Genomic DNA, 14413 nt, shown 5'->3' with positions numbered 1-14413 from the left:
TAAGGGTTGGGCTCAGTGTCCCAAGGTGGATCCTCCAGTCTCTAGGCTGGCGGCTAGATCCGTGGTATCAGTGGCAGATGGCTCATCGCTCAAGGATGCCACTGACAGGCAAATAGAGCTCCTGATGAAATCCATCTATGAAGCCATAGGTGCGTCTTTTGCTCCAGCATTTGCAGCCGTATGGGCACTCCAAGCTATCTCAGCTTGTCTGTCTGAGATTAATGCGGTCACACGTACCTCTGCTCCGCAGGTCGTGTCTTTGACTTCTCAGGCGTCGGCTTTTTCGTCCTACGCCATGAACGCTGTCCTGGACTCTGCTAGCCGTACAGCGGTAGCATCCGCCAATTCGGTGGCAGTCCGCAGGGCCATGTGGCTACGTGAATGGAAGGCAGACTCTGCTTCCAAGAAGTTCTTAACCGGTTTGCCATTTTCCGGCGACCGCTTGTTTGGCGAGCAATTGGACGAAATTATCAAGCAATCCAAGGGAAAGGACTCGTCCTTACCCCAGTCTAAACCGAACAGACCTCAGCAGCGAAAGATTCAACCGAGCTTTCAGTCCTTTCGGCCCTCAGCCAGGTCCCACTCCTCCACGTCCAACAGGTCACAGAAGGGCCAGAGCAACTCTTCTGCATGGCGGTCTAAGTCACGTCCTAAAAAGACCGCCGGAGGAGCCGCCCCCAAGGCGGCCTCCTCATGACTTTCGGTCTCCACAAACCGCATCCTCGGTCGGTGGCAGGCTCTTCCGCTTTTGCGACGCCTGGTGGCCACATGTCCAAGACCGATGGGTGAGAGACATTCTGTCTCACGGTTACAGGATAGAGCTCAGTTCTCGTCCTCCGACTCGTTTCTTCACAACATCTCCGCCCCCCGAGCGAGCCGATGCACTTTTTCAGGCGGTATGCACTCTGAAGGCAGAAGGAGTGGTGATTCCCGTTCCACCTCAGGAACATGGTCACGGCTTCTACTCCAACTTGTTCGTGGTGCCAAAAAAGGACGGATCATTCCGTCCCGTTCTAGACCTCAAGCTGCTCAACAAGCATGTGAGCACCAGAAGGTTTCGGATGGAATCTCTCCGCTCAGTCATCGCCTCGATGTCACAAGGAGATTTCCTAGCATCAATCGACATCAAAGATGCTTATCTCCATGTGCCGATCGCTCCCGAGCATCAACGCTTTCTGCGTTTCGCCATCAAGGACGAACACCTTCAGTTCGTGGCGCTGCCATTCGGCCTGGCGACAGCCCCACGGGTCTTCACCAAGGTCATGGCAGCAGTGGTGGCGGTCCTACACTCTCAGGGCCACTCGGTGATCTCTTACTTAGACGATCTTCTAGTCAAGGCACCCTCCAGGGTGGCATGCCAACACAGCCTGACCGTCACTCTGGAGACTCTCCAGAGGTTCGGGTGGATCATCAATTTCCCAAAGTCAAACTTGACACCGACCCAATCGCTGACTTACCTCGGGATGGAGTTTCATACCCTTTCAGCGATAGTGAAGCTCCCGCTGGACAAACAGCGTTCACTACAGACAGGGGTACAATCTCTTCTTCGGGGTCAGTCACACCCCTTGAGGCGCCTCATGCACTTCCTAGGGAAGATGGTGGCAGCAATGGAGGCAGTTCCTTTTGCGCAGTTTCATCTGCGACCACTTCAATGGGACATCCTCCGCAAATGGGACAAGAGACCGACGTCCCTAGACAGGAACGTTTCGCTGTCACGGACAGCCAAGACCTCTCTTCAGTGGTGGCTTCTTCCCACTTCCTTGTCGAAAGGAAAATCCTTCTTGCCCCCATCCTGGGCTGTGGTCACGACGGACGCGAGTCTGTCAGGGTGGGGAGCGGTCTTCCTCCACCACAGGGCTCAGGGAACCTGGACTCCGACAGAGTCCTCCCTTCAGATCAACGTTCTGGAGATAAGGGCAGTGTATCTGGCCCTAAAGGCGTTTCAGCGGTGGCTGGAGGGCAGGCAGATCCGAATTCAGTCGGACAACGCCACGGCGGTTGCGTACATCAACCACCAGGGCGGCACACGCAGTCGTCAAGCCTTCCGAGAAGTTCAGCGGATTCTGCTGTGGGCGGAAGCCACAGCCTCCACCATCTCCGCAGTTCACATCCCGGGCGTGGAAAACTGGGAAGCAGACTTTCTCAGTCGCCAGGGCATGGACGCAGGGGAATGGTCTCTTCACCCGGACGTGTTTCGGGAGATCTGTTGCCGCTGGGGAACGCCGGACGTCGATCTAATGGCGTCTCGGCACAACAACAAAGTCCCGGCATTCATGGCTCGGTCCAAGGATCACAGAGCTCTGGCGGCAGACGCGTTAGTTCAGGACTGGTCGCAGTTTCGACTGCCTTATGTATTTCCTCCTCTGGCACTGCTGCCCAGAGTATTACGCAAGATCAGGTCCGACTGCAGTCGCGCCATCCTCGTCTTTCCAGACTGGCCGAGGAGATCGTGGTACCCGGATCTGTGGCACCTCACGGTGGGTCAACCGTGGACACTCCCAGACCGACCAGACTTGCTGTCTCAAGGGCCATTTTTCCATCTGAATTCTGCGGCCCTCAACCTGACTGTGTGGCCATTGAGTCCTGGCTCCTAGCGTCATCAGGGTTATCTCAAGATGTCATTGCCACCATGAGACAGGCTAGGAAACCAACGTCCGCCAAGATCTACCACAGGACTTGGAGGATCTTCTTATCTTGGTGCTCTGATCAGGGTTTCACTCCCTGGCCGTTTGCCTTGCCCACTTTTCTTTCTTTCCTTCAATCCGGAATGGACAAGGGCTTGTCTCTCGACTCTCTCAAGGGACAAGTATCGGCGCTTTCCGTGTTTTTTCAAAAGCGTCTAGCCAGGCTTCCGCAGGTCCGCATGTTCCTGCAGGGGGTTTGCCACATAGTTCCACCTTACAAGCGTCCGCTAGAACCCTGGGATCTTAACAGGGTGCTGACGGCTCTCCAGAAGCCACCTTTCGAGCCGATGCGGGATGTCTCTCTATCTCGCCTTTCGCAGAAGGTGGCCTTCCTAGTGGCAGTCACATCACTTCGGAGAGTGTCTGAGCTAGCAGCGCTGTCATGCAAAGCCCCCTTCCTGGTGTTTCACCAGGATAAGGTGGTTCTGCGTCCGGTCCCGGAATTTCTCCCTAAGGTGGTATCCCCGTTTCATCTCAATCAGGATATCTCCTTACCGTCTTTTTGCCCTCATCCAGTTCACCAATGTGAAAAGGATTTGCACTTGTTAGATCTCGTGAGAGCACTCAGGCTCTACATTTCACGCACGGCGCCCCTGCGCCGTTCTGATGCGCTCTTTGTCCTTGTCGCTGGCCAGCGTAAGGGGTCGCAGGCTTCCAAGTCAACCTTGGCTAGGTGGATCAAGGAACCGATTCTTGAAGCCTACCGTTCGTCTGGGCTTCCGATTCCTTCAGGGCTGAAAGCCCATTCTACCAGAGCCGTGGGTGCGTCCTGGGCATTGCGGCACCAGGCTACGGCTCAGCAGGTGTGTCAGGCAGCTACGTGGTCTAGTCTGCACACTTTTACAAAACACTATCAGGTGCATGCCTATGCTTCGGCAGACGCCAGCCTAGGTAGGCGAGTCCTTCAGGCGGCAGTGGCCCACCTGTAAGAAGGGGCCGTTGTTTTTTTTTCGGTTCTTTTTTTTTATCGAGGTATTCTTTTACCCACCCAGGGATTGCTTTTGGACATCCCAATTGTCTGGGTCTCCCAATGGAGCGACAAAGAAGAAGGGAATTTTGTTTACTTACCGTAAATTCCTTTTCTTCTAGCTCCTATTGGGAGACCCAGCACCCGCCCCTGTTCCCTTCGGGCTGTTGTTCTTTTGTGTACACATGTTGTTCATGTTGAATTGTTCTTATGGTTCATGGTTCAGTTCTCCGAACATCCTTCGGATTGAATTTACCTTAGACCAATTTATAAGTTTCCTCCTTCCTGCTTTGGCACCAAAACTGAGGAGCCCGTGATGCACGGGAGGGTGTATAGCAGAGGGGAGGGGTTACACTTTTTAAAGTGTAATACTTTGTGTGGCCTCCGGAGGCAGTAGCTATACACCCAATTGTCTGGGTCTCCCAATAGGAGCTAGAAGAAAAGGAATTTACGGTAAGTAAACAAAATTCCCTTCTTTCTGCCTAACATGGATTTTAATATGGATTAATAAAAAGCAAGAATTTTATCCTTGGAGGATCCGGACTGCCTTATTTTTCTTATGCTTAGAAAAAAAGATGTTGCTCTGCGGCTATAATGCTGTACGGTGCTGTATATTATACATTATATTAATGGGGTTCACCGATTTCTGAAAGCCCCTCTTCCCTGAAAACTGAGCTTTATTCACCCTCCCTGGGTCCAGCACCGAGTCTCCGCCGCTGCTCTCAGTATTTGTTATTGTCTGCAGCACTGACATCACATCTATAACGCTGCAGCCAATCAGTAAGCTCAGCGGCTTACATCATTGACTTCGTCAGCAAATCGGACAATAGCAAAGGCCAGGAGCAGTGCTGGGGAGACTCACTGGACCTGGGGAGGGTGAGTAAAGCATAGTTTTCAGAAATCAGTAAACCCCATTAACATAATGGATAGTACAGCATTATAGCCGCAGAGTAACATCTTTTTTTCTAAGCACTAGTGAGTAAAGCAGTTTCAGTTTTTTTAACCACTTAATGACCTTGGACGTATATATACGTCCTAGGTATCCCTCCCTCCCTTTGATATGGGCCCGCATTATTCCCCACACATCTTATCAGCAGATATGTGCAGCTAACAGGCGTGGGTGGATCAGAGATATCCAGTCCACCAATGCCTGTTATCCCCTAAGATTGTGCTGTCAAACTCTGACAGTGCGATCTATTGCGCTCCGGCGGGGATTGCACGCATTCCTGCCTCCGTCAGCGGCCCCATGACGCAATCACAGGGCGCTAATATCATGCAATGACGGCATGGGGTCAGCTGATGACCCCTGACGCTACCACGACTCACTTCCTGTGACTGCCGGCAGAGCGCAGCACTCACAGGAGAGCGGCATTTCTGCTGATCAGAGCGATGCTTCATCGCTTTGATCAGGAGAAGCGATCGGACTGTGCAGTGATAAGTCCCCTAGGAGAACTAGTAAAATTAATAAAAGAAAAATATGAAAAAATAAAACAAAAACCTAAAAGTTCAAATCACCCCCTTTGAAATAAAACAATAAAAATATACATATATTTGGTATAGCCACGTTCAGAAACGCCCGATCTATCAAAATATAAAATCAATTAACCTGATTGGTAAAGGGCGCAGCAAGAAAAAAAATATGAAAAAAATTATGTTTTTTGGTCATCGCAACATTGCATTAAAATGCAATAAGAGGCGATTAAAACATCGTCTTCACCTAAAAATGGTATAATTAGAAACATCAGCTGAAGACGCAAAAAATAAGCCATCACTGAGGCCCAGATCCCGAAAAATGAGAACGCTGCGGGTCTCGAAAAATGGCAAAAATAGCAACAAAAGCGCAATTCACTCAATTCTCGCAATTTTTTTTTTTTTTTTTTTTAATAAACTTCTGAATTTTTTTTCACCTTTTAGAAAAAAGTAAAAATATGCATGTTTGGTGTCTACGAACTCGTACCGACCTGGGGAATCATAATGCCAGGTCAGTTTTACCATATAGTGAAAGTGGTAAATAAAAAAAACCCCTAAAAATATATTTTTTATTTTGGAATTTCACCGCACTCGGAATGTTTTTCCCATTCTCCAGTACAATACGGGGCAGAATGAATGGTGTCATTCAGAAGTACAACCCGTCCCGCAAAAAAACAAGCCCCATATGGCTGTATTGATGGAAAAATAAAAAAAGTTGTGACTCTTGGAAGAAGAGGTTGGAAGAATGAAAAACGGAAAATGCTGAGATGAGGGAGTAAAGAAGTACAACTCGTCCCGCAAAACACAAGCCCTCATACGGCAATATTGATGGAAAAATAAGAACATTATAGCTCTTGTAAGAAGGGGAGGAGAAACAGAAAATCGCCAGGGGCTTATGGGGTTAAACTAACCTGCAGACCCTGATGCCTAAAATCAGAGGATAGACTTAGCGCTGAGCTGTAGTACCACCCACAACCATGTAGACAGGTGTGGCGCTATTTTCAGGATAAAAAAAAGAGCAGCCGTTTTTTGGTTTTTTTTTAATCCTGTATTTTTTTTTAAAAAATTTTATTTATTATAAATTTATTTTATTTGTTTGTTTTATTTTTATTAGTTTTTGTTTTTATTTACTTTTTATTTTTTTTAATCCTGTATTTTTATATTTTTTTTCGTTATTTATTTTATTATAGATTTAATTTTATATATTTGTTTTGTTTATTAGTTTTTGTTTTTATTTACTTTTTTTATTTTTAATTTTTTTTAATCCTGTGTTTTTTTTATATATTTTATTTTTTTATTTATTATATTATAGATTTATTTTATTATATATTTGTTTTATGTTTATTAGTTTTTCTTCATCGTTCCTTATGGGAGACCCAGACCATGGGTGTATAGCTTCTGCCTCCGGAGGACACACAAAGTACTACACTAAACGTGTAGCTCCTCCCTCCGAGCATATACACTCCCCGGATGACAAATGCAACCAGTTCAATGCTTTGTGTTCAGGAGGTCACACACACACATGCATCCTCTGAATTTTGATTTTTGATTTTTGATTTCAAAGATTTGGAAGAAAAGCGGGTCCAATCTGGACTCCCGGCATCTCCCTTCTCACCCCACTGTGTCGGCGGTGCTGTTAAGGTTGATTTTACAAGGCAGGAGCCTTCACATGCCGCGCTCCTTCACCATCCCCTGAGGCTCTGGCTTGAAGTAGGAGCCATCACGGTTCTCACTGCTTTGCAGGAGACCGGTCTCCATCCGCAGCCCTTTTCAGGATCCTGCCAGACGGAGCACTCACCCCCCAGGGACCTGGCACCTGCGTCTCACAAGCTAAGTACTGAGACGTGATTACCACAGACAGTGGTCTTTCCAGGGGTCCCTTGTACTTTATATATTGGGGAGAGTGTGTTATATGACTGTGTTAACATTTCCGGCCGGTTCTCCAGTTTTCACTGGAGAACCGCGCCGATGGTGCCTGCACGCTGGCCGCATGTTTAAATCTAGGCCCCGGCTTCGCCTGAGGCCTAGTTTCGATTCACTACCCCTGCATGTCAGTCATGCAGAGGGACAGTGTGGCTCCACCCAGCGGCTGTTCAGCACAGGGAGCGGACACTCCTCACTGAGGAAGGATTCCCTCCCCTGTATACCTCATTTGCCCTCCAGATCCTGCTCTCAGAGTAGGCCCCGCCCCCTCTCCTCGCTCCGGCGCCATTTTCTCAGCGTTCTCAATGTCTGCATAACCACATTGTGACAAATGGGGGCCTGGGCTGGGGGATCTGGAGGGCACAGAGATGTCCCTATGTTAAACGGTCTGGCAAGCCACAACCTCCGGTTGTGCAGCTGCTTATATACTCTGTTTATATACTCTGCTGGGGGTCATTCTGGACAGAGCCCCCACTTCTGCAGCATGTCTCACATCAGAGCAAGGCTGCAAGGCTGTTCTTTTTATGCACTGCATGTAGACTCGTACTGCCTGTACCGAGCACATAACCACATTGTGATGCTTGCTCTAACATAGTGGTCTCTCAGCCTCCAGCTGTCCGGCTCCGGTGGCTGATCCCGGACTCTGCTGAGCATGCATCAGCCCCCTTCTCAGGGCGCTTCTGCTGCTACGGCTCGCTCAGCAAAGCTCACAGAGGATTCTTCATCTGGTCTCAGTCCCCGTCCTCCTAAAATGGAGTCGCAGGGTCCCCTTTCCTTCCTCGTCCCGCAGCTCTGATTCACGAGCCGACTCGCAGGACGAGGAGGATGCTTTTACTAGGGGCTCGGACGCTACTTCATGTACATTGATCTGTCCGAAGGTGACGCAGATGCTAATGATTTGATTTCGTCCATTATATTTGTACTGGACCTCAATCCGCCCGTATCAGGGGAGCATCCCCCTCTGGCAGAAAGGCATCAGTATACCTTAAGAGAACAAGGAGTGTGTTCCTTAACCACTCCAGTTTGTCAGCCCACTGTGACCAAGCCCAGGGCCTGCCCTGACAGACGCTTCCCAAAGCGTGGTTCTGATGACTGTTTCCCCCTTCCACCAGTGGTGGTCAAGGAGTGGGCTCATTCACCAAGGGTGGACCCTCCGGTGTCTAGGCTTTTAGCCCGGACAGTTGTATCAGTGGCTGACGGCACCTCTCTAAGGATCCCACTGTCCGCCAGGTTGTCCTTCTGGCCAAATCTATATATGAGGCGGCAGGGGCCTCGTTCTCCCCATCTTTTGCAGCAGTGCGGGCTCTCAAAGCCATCTCTGCTTCTCTGGAGGAGATGCATTCCCTCACCAGGGACTTTATGCCCGAAATGGTTGCCTTAACTTCCAGGCTTCAGTCTTTTCATCCTATGCCATGTCTGCCATGCTGGAGACTGTCACCGCACTGCGGTGGCCTCGGCTACTTCCCTCGCTATCCGCAGGCTCCGGTGGCTTCGAGAGTGGAAGGCAGATGCTTCTTAAGAAGTTCCTTGCTGGGCTCCCTTTTGCTGGGACCAGTCTATTCGGTGAACAACTGGATGAAATTATTAAGGAAGTTTTTTGGCAGGAAGAGTACTTCCATGCCACAAACCCAGGAAACCTGTCCAGGGCAGGAACCAGTCGAGGTTTCGTTCCTTTCGTTCCTCTAACTGGTTGTCCTCTAAGCCCTCGGCCTCGTCCACTAACTCAGCCAAGGTCCGTAAACCAACTGGCGCATGAAGCCGCGTCCTCAGAAGTCCGCAGGAGCTGCGGCCACCAAGGCAGCCTCCTCTCGTCCTTGGTCGGTGGCAGGCTCTCCCTCTTGGGCGACGTGTGGTTTCAACACGTCTTCGATCAGTGGGTGTGGGTTACCATCTCCCACGGCTACAGAATAGAATTCTATCCAGCCCGCCAAACAGATTTTTTCTGTCAACTCCCCCCTGCTCCAAGGCCGCCGCCTTCTCACAGGCCGTGGCATTCTTGCAGGCCAATGGAGTAATTGTACCAGTTCCCGACTGGGAACGGTTCTGAGATTTCTACTCAAATCTCTTCCTAGTCCCCGAAAAGGACGGTGCTTTCCGACCTGGATCTCAAGCTTCTCAACAAGCATGTCAGGTGCGGCATTTTTGCATGGAATCTCTGCGATCAGGCAATGACCCAAGGAGATGTCTTAGCATCATCGACATCAGAGATGTCTTTCTGCTTGTGCCAACCGCAGTTTCACATCAGCGTTGGCTACGTTTTGTAATCGGAGAGGAACATTTCCAATTCGTGGCTCTCCCCTTCGGGTTAGCCACGGCCCCTCGTGTATTCACAAGGTCATGGCAGCAGTGGTTGCGGTTCTGCACCTCCAGGGGTTGGTAGTGATTCCTTTCCTGGACGTCCTTCTAGTCAAGGCCTCATCCAGTGCAGACTGTCAGCGGAGTGTCTCGCTCACTCTCAGCGGAGTGTCTCGCTCACTCTCAGCGGAGTGTCTCGCTCACTCTCAGCGGAGTGTCTCGCTCACTCTCAGCGGAGTGTCTCGCTCACTCTCAGCGGAGTGTCTCGCTCACTCTCAGCGGAGTGTCTCGCTCACTCTCAGCGGAGTGTCTCGCTCACTCTCAGCGGAGTGTCTCGCTCACTCTCAGCGGAGTGTCTCGCTCACTCTCAGCGGAGTGTCTCGCTCACTCTCAGCGGAGTGTCTCGCTCACTCTCAGCGGAGTGTCTCGCTCACTCTCAGCGGAGTGTCTCGCTCACTCTCAGCGGAGTGTCTCGCTCACTCTCAGCGGAGTGTCTCGCTCACTCTCAGCGGAGTGTCTCGCTCACTCTCAGCGGAGTGTCTCGCTCACTCTCAGCGGAGTGTCTCGCTCACTCTCAGCGGAGTGTCTCGCTCACTCTCAGCGGAGTGTCTCGCTCACTCTCAGCGGAGTGTCTCGCTCACTCTCAGCGGAGTGTCTCGCTCACTCTCAGCGGAGTGTCTCGCTCACTCTCAGCGGAGTGTCTCGCTCACTCTCAGCGGAGTGTCTCGCTCACTCTCAGCGGAGTGTCTCGCTCACTCTCAGCGGAGTGTCTCGCTCACTCTCAGCGGAGTGTCTCGCTCACTCTCAGCGGAGTGTCTCGCTCACTCTCAGCGGAGTGTCTCGCTCACTCTCAGCGGAGTGTCTCGCTCACTCTCAGCGGAGTGTCTCGCTCACTCTCAGCGGAGTGTCTCGCTCACTCTCAGCGGAGTGTCTCGCTCACTCTCAGCGGAGTGTCTCGCTCACTCTCAGCGGAGTGTCTCGCTCACTCTCAGCGGAGTGTCTCGCTCACTCTCAGCGGAGTGTCTCGCTCACTCTCAGCGGAGTGTCTCGCTCACTCTCAGCGGAGTGTCTCGCTCACTCTCAGCGGAGTGTCTCGCTCACTCTCAGCGGAGTGTCTCGCTCACTCTCAGCGGAGTGTCTCGCTCACTCTCAGCGGAGTGTCTCGCTCACTCTCAGCGGAGTGTCTCGCTCACTCTCAGCGGAGTGTCTCGCTCACTCTCAGCGGAGTGTCTCGCTCACTCTCAGCGGAGTGTCTCGCTCACTCTCAGCGGAGTGTCTCGCTCACTCTCAGCGGAGTGTCTCGCTCACTCTCGCCACGCTTGCAAGTCCACTCTGACCCCGACCCAGGACCTTACGTACCTAGTGATGCAATTCGAGACTCTGCTGGCACTTGTGAAGCTGCCCTTAGTCAAACAGCAGTCCCTTCATCTGGCGGTTCGCTCTCTGCTGAGGCTCCGCCGTCATTCCATCAGGTGCTGGGTCAGATGGTGGCGTCAATGGAAGCCAGTTCCATCTGCGTCCCCTGCAGCTGGACATTCTCCGCTGTTGGGACAAGCGGACCTCTTCCTTGCACAGGCTGGTGGCTCTGTCGCCACAGACCAGGAGCTCTCTTTAGTGGTGGCTTCGGCCCCTCTCTCTGTCCCAGGGACGCTCCTTTCTGGCCCCGTCCTGGGTGATTCTCACCACGGATGCCAGTCTATCCGGCTGGTGAGCAGTGTTTCTCCACCACCGAGCACAGGGCACTTGGACTCCGTCCGAATCAGCCCTCTCGATCAATGTGCTGGAAATCAGGGCTGTACTCCTAGCTCTCGTAGTTTTTCACCACCTGTCGGCGGGCAAGCACATTCGAGTCCAGTCAGACAACGCGACAGCAGTTGCCTACATCAATCACCAAGGCGGGACTCGCAGCCGCCTAGCAATGTTGGAAGTTCAACGTATCCTTCAGTGGACGGAGGACTCCAAGTCCACCATATCCGCAGTCCACATCCCAGGCGTAGAAAACTGGGAGGCAGATTATCTCAGCCGTCAAACCGTGGACAGCGGCGAGTGGGCCCTGCATCCGGCAGTGTGCCGGTCAATTTGGCAGGCGGGGCACTCCGGAAGTGGATCTAATGGCATCCCGGCACAACAACAAGGTCCCGGTTTACGTGGCTCGCTCCCACGATCCTCAGGCCTTGGCAGCGGACGCGCTGGTTCAAGATTGGTCCCAGTTCCGTCTGGCCTACGTGTTTCCCCCTCTAGCTCTCTTGCCCAGAGTCCTGCGCAAGATCAGAATGGAGGGCCGTCGGGTCGTACTCATCGCCCCAGACTGGCCCAGGCGAGCTTGGTTCCCAGACCTGCTCAGTCTGTCCGTAGAGGTGCCGTGGCACCTCCCGGACCGGCCAGACCTTCTCTCACAGGGTCCGTTTTCCGCCAGAATTCTGCGGCTCTCAGATTGACGGCGTGGCTCTTGAGCCCTGAATCCTTACGGCTTCAGGCATTCCTTCCGAGGTCATCTTCATTATGACTCAGGCTCGGAAGTCTTCCTCGGCCAGGATTTACCACAGGACTTGGAGAATTTTCCTGTCCTGGTGTCGTTCTTCCGGCCATGCTCCTTGGCCGTTTTCCTTGCCGACCATCCTGTCCTTTCTACAGTCCGGCCTGCAGCTAGGACTGTCCCTCAATTCCCTCAAGGGACAGGTCTCGGCTCTGTCAGCGTTGTTCCAGCGGCGTATCGACCGGCTGGCTCAGGTGCGCACCTTCATGCAGGGCGCATCTCACATCATTCCGCCTTACCGGCGGCCCTTGGATCCCTGGGACCTTAATCTGGTCCTCACGGCCTTACAGAAACCCCCCTTTGAGCCTCTTAGGGAGGTTTCGTTGTTTCGTCTTTCACAGAAAGTGGTCTTTCTGGTGGCCATAATTTCTCTCTGGAGAGTCTCTGATTTGACTGTGCCCTCTTCGGAGTCACCCTTTTTGTTTTTTTCTTCACCAAGACAAGGTGGTTCTCCGTCCGACTCCGGGCCTTCTCCCTAAGGTGGTGTCTCCTTTCCACCTTAACCAGGACATTTCATTGTCTTCCCTTTGTTCGGCCCCTGTGCATCGCTTTGAGAAAGCGTTGCATGCTTTAGATTTGGTGCGGACGCTCCGGATCTATGTGTCACGCACCGCTGTTCTTAGGCGGTGCACCTCTCTTTTTGTGCTGACCACAGGTCAGCGCAAGGGTCTCTCGGCTTCTAAACTGACGCTAGCTCGTTGGATTAGGTCGGCCATATCCGATGCCTACCAATGTTCTCAGGTGCCTCCCCCGCCGGGGATTAAGGTGCACTCGACCAGAGCTGTCGGTGCCTCTTGGGCTACGGCTCAGCAGGTCTGTCAGGCTGCCACTTGGTCTAGTCTGCACACCCTTTCGAAGCACTACCAAGTGCATGCTCATGCTTCGGCAGATGCGAGCTTGGGCAGACGCATCCTTCGGACGGCTGTCGCCCATTTGTGAAGTTAGGTTTCGCCTACTTCTCAGTTTCTGTTTATTTCCCACCCATGGACTGCTTTGAGACGTCCCATGGTTTGGGTCTCCCATAAGGAACGATGAAGAAAAAGAGAATTTTGTTTACTTACCGTAAATTCTTTTTCTTATAGTTCCGACATGGGAGACCCAGCTCCCTCCCTGTTGCCTGTTGGCAGCTTTCTTGTTCCGTGTGTTTTCACCGGCTGTTGTTGTAGACAGAGGTTCCGGTTATTCCGGGTTTTACTCTATCTCTACTTATGGGTGGATGTCCTCCTTCAGCTTTTGCACTAAACTGGTTGGATTTGTCATCCGGGGAGTGTATGCTCGGAGGGAGGAGCTACACTTTTAGTGTAGTACTTTGTGTGTCCTCCGGAGGCAGAAGCTATACACCCATGGTCTGGGTCTCCCATAAGGAACTATAAGAAAAAGAATTTACGGTAAGTAAACAAAATTCTCTTTTTTTTATTTACGTTTTTATTTTATTATATGTTTTATTTATATTATTTTTGCAAATCCAGAAAATCCCATTACTATGAAGGAGCAGTAGGGGCAGCATAATATTTTACAGTACAGGGGGCTGGTGAACTCTTCCAATTAGCTTGTTAGTTTATTGTCCCCCACCCTAAATATAAACATTCCTTTTCTCTACCCTCTTAACCCCTTCCCACCCTCCCCAGTACATGTCTACCGACTGGGCATAGGAGGGAGTGTGAAGTGTAAAGATATGCCGAAAAGTAAACTCCGAACTCCAGAATGGCTCCTTGCTCGGTCACCGCACAGTCTGTACAAAATACAATCGAAACTTCATATAGATCCCAAAAAATGACTCCTCGAAATCCTCCATAAAAAATATAAAAAAAAAACCAACTCATCACAACTTCAAAGTAAAAAAGTTACAGGCAACACAAATCAAATGTTCGTTTTCTATCACGGTGCAATGATAATATTTTTTATGCTCAACCTATTTTTTTATGAAGGAAATATAATGAAGCGTAAGGCAATAATACAACAAATTAATAAAAAAAAACAAACCCACATGACTTCTTGAAAAAGTGCCAAATAGACAATGAAGCGTAGAAACTGATGTAGACTGAAAAAAATAGAAAAGATATTGCTCCGGGAAGAAGTAGGGATCAAAACGAATATTGGCCGCAGCAGGAAGAGGTCAGTCCTAATCAGCCGCACCCCTCCATCTCCTATGGAGTATAAACTGACACTGCCTGATATTCCAGAACGTCTTGTAATCCGGCGCGGCTCCTCAGCACAGAAATGGGAAATATTATCCAGCTTCTCAGACTTCTATATTAGCAAATATCTCCAATTAGGAATGTAGTATAGTTCTCCTGATTAGCCATGTCTCTTACCTCATGTGCAGGGCATTGCAGCTCAGGTATCCAGGGTTACAACCACTCATATAGTGACATAGTTGCTTGTGGTCGTAGCCATGGATACCGAAGCTCCTGCAATAAGGAGGTGAATAAGGAGGTAATAATAATATATAATCTATTTATTCATTTATATAGAGCTGTAAATTCCACAGCACTTTACATACATTAGGTAAGAGACTATACTACATTTCTAATTGGA

The 14413-nt window shown here is 50.7% G+C and overlaps 1 protein-coding gene across 2 annotated transcripts in view; it reads left to right on the top strand.

The window, feature by feature from the left end:
• DOP1B (DOP1 leucine zipper like protein B) overlaps positions 1 to 14413 on the top strand; it is a 251294-nt gene that overhangs the window by 48463 nt on the left and 188418 nt on the right. The window lies entirely within an intron of this gene.

This window comes from Anomaloglossus baeobatrachus, chromosome 2, assembly GCF_048569485.1.
Source record: "Anomaloglossus baeobatrachus isolate aAnoBae1 chromosome 2, aAnoBae1.hap1, whole genome shotgun sequence".
NCBI classification, from domain to species: domain Eukaryota; kingdom Metazoa; phylum Chordata; class Amphibia; order Anura; family Aromobatidae; genus Anomaloglossus; species Anomaloglossus baeobatrachus.
The sequence above is the reverse complement of the archived record's forward strand: the minus strand, read 5'-3'. Positions and strand labels throughout refer to the sequence as shown.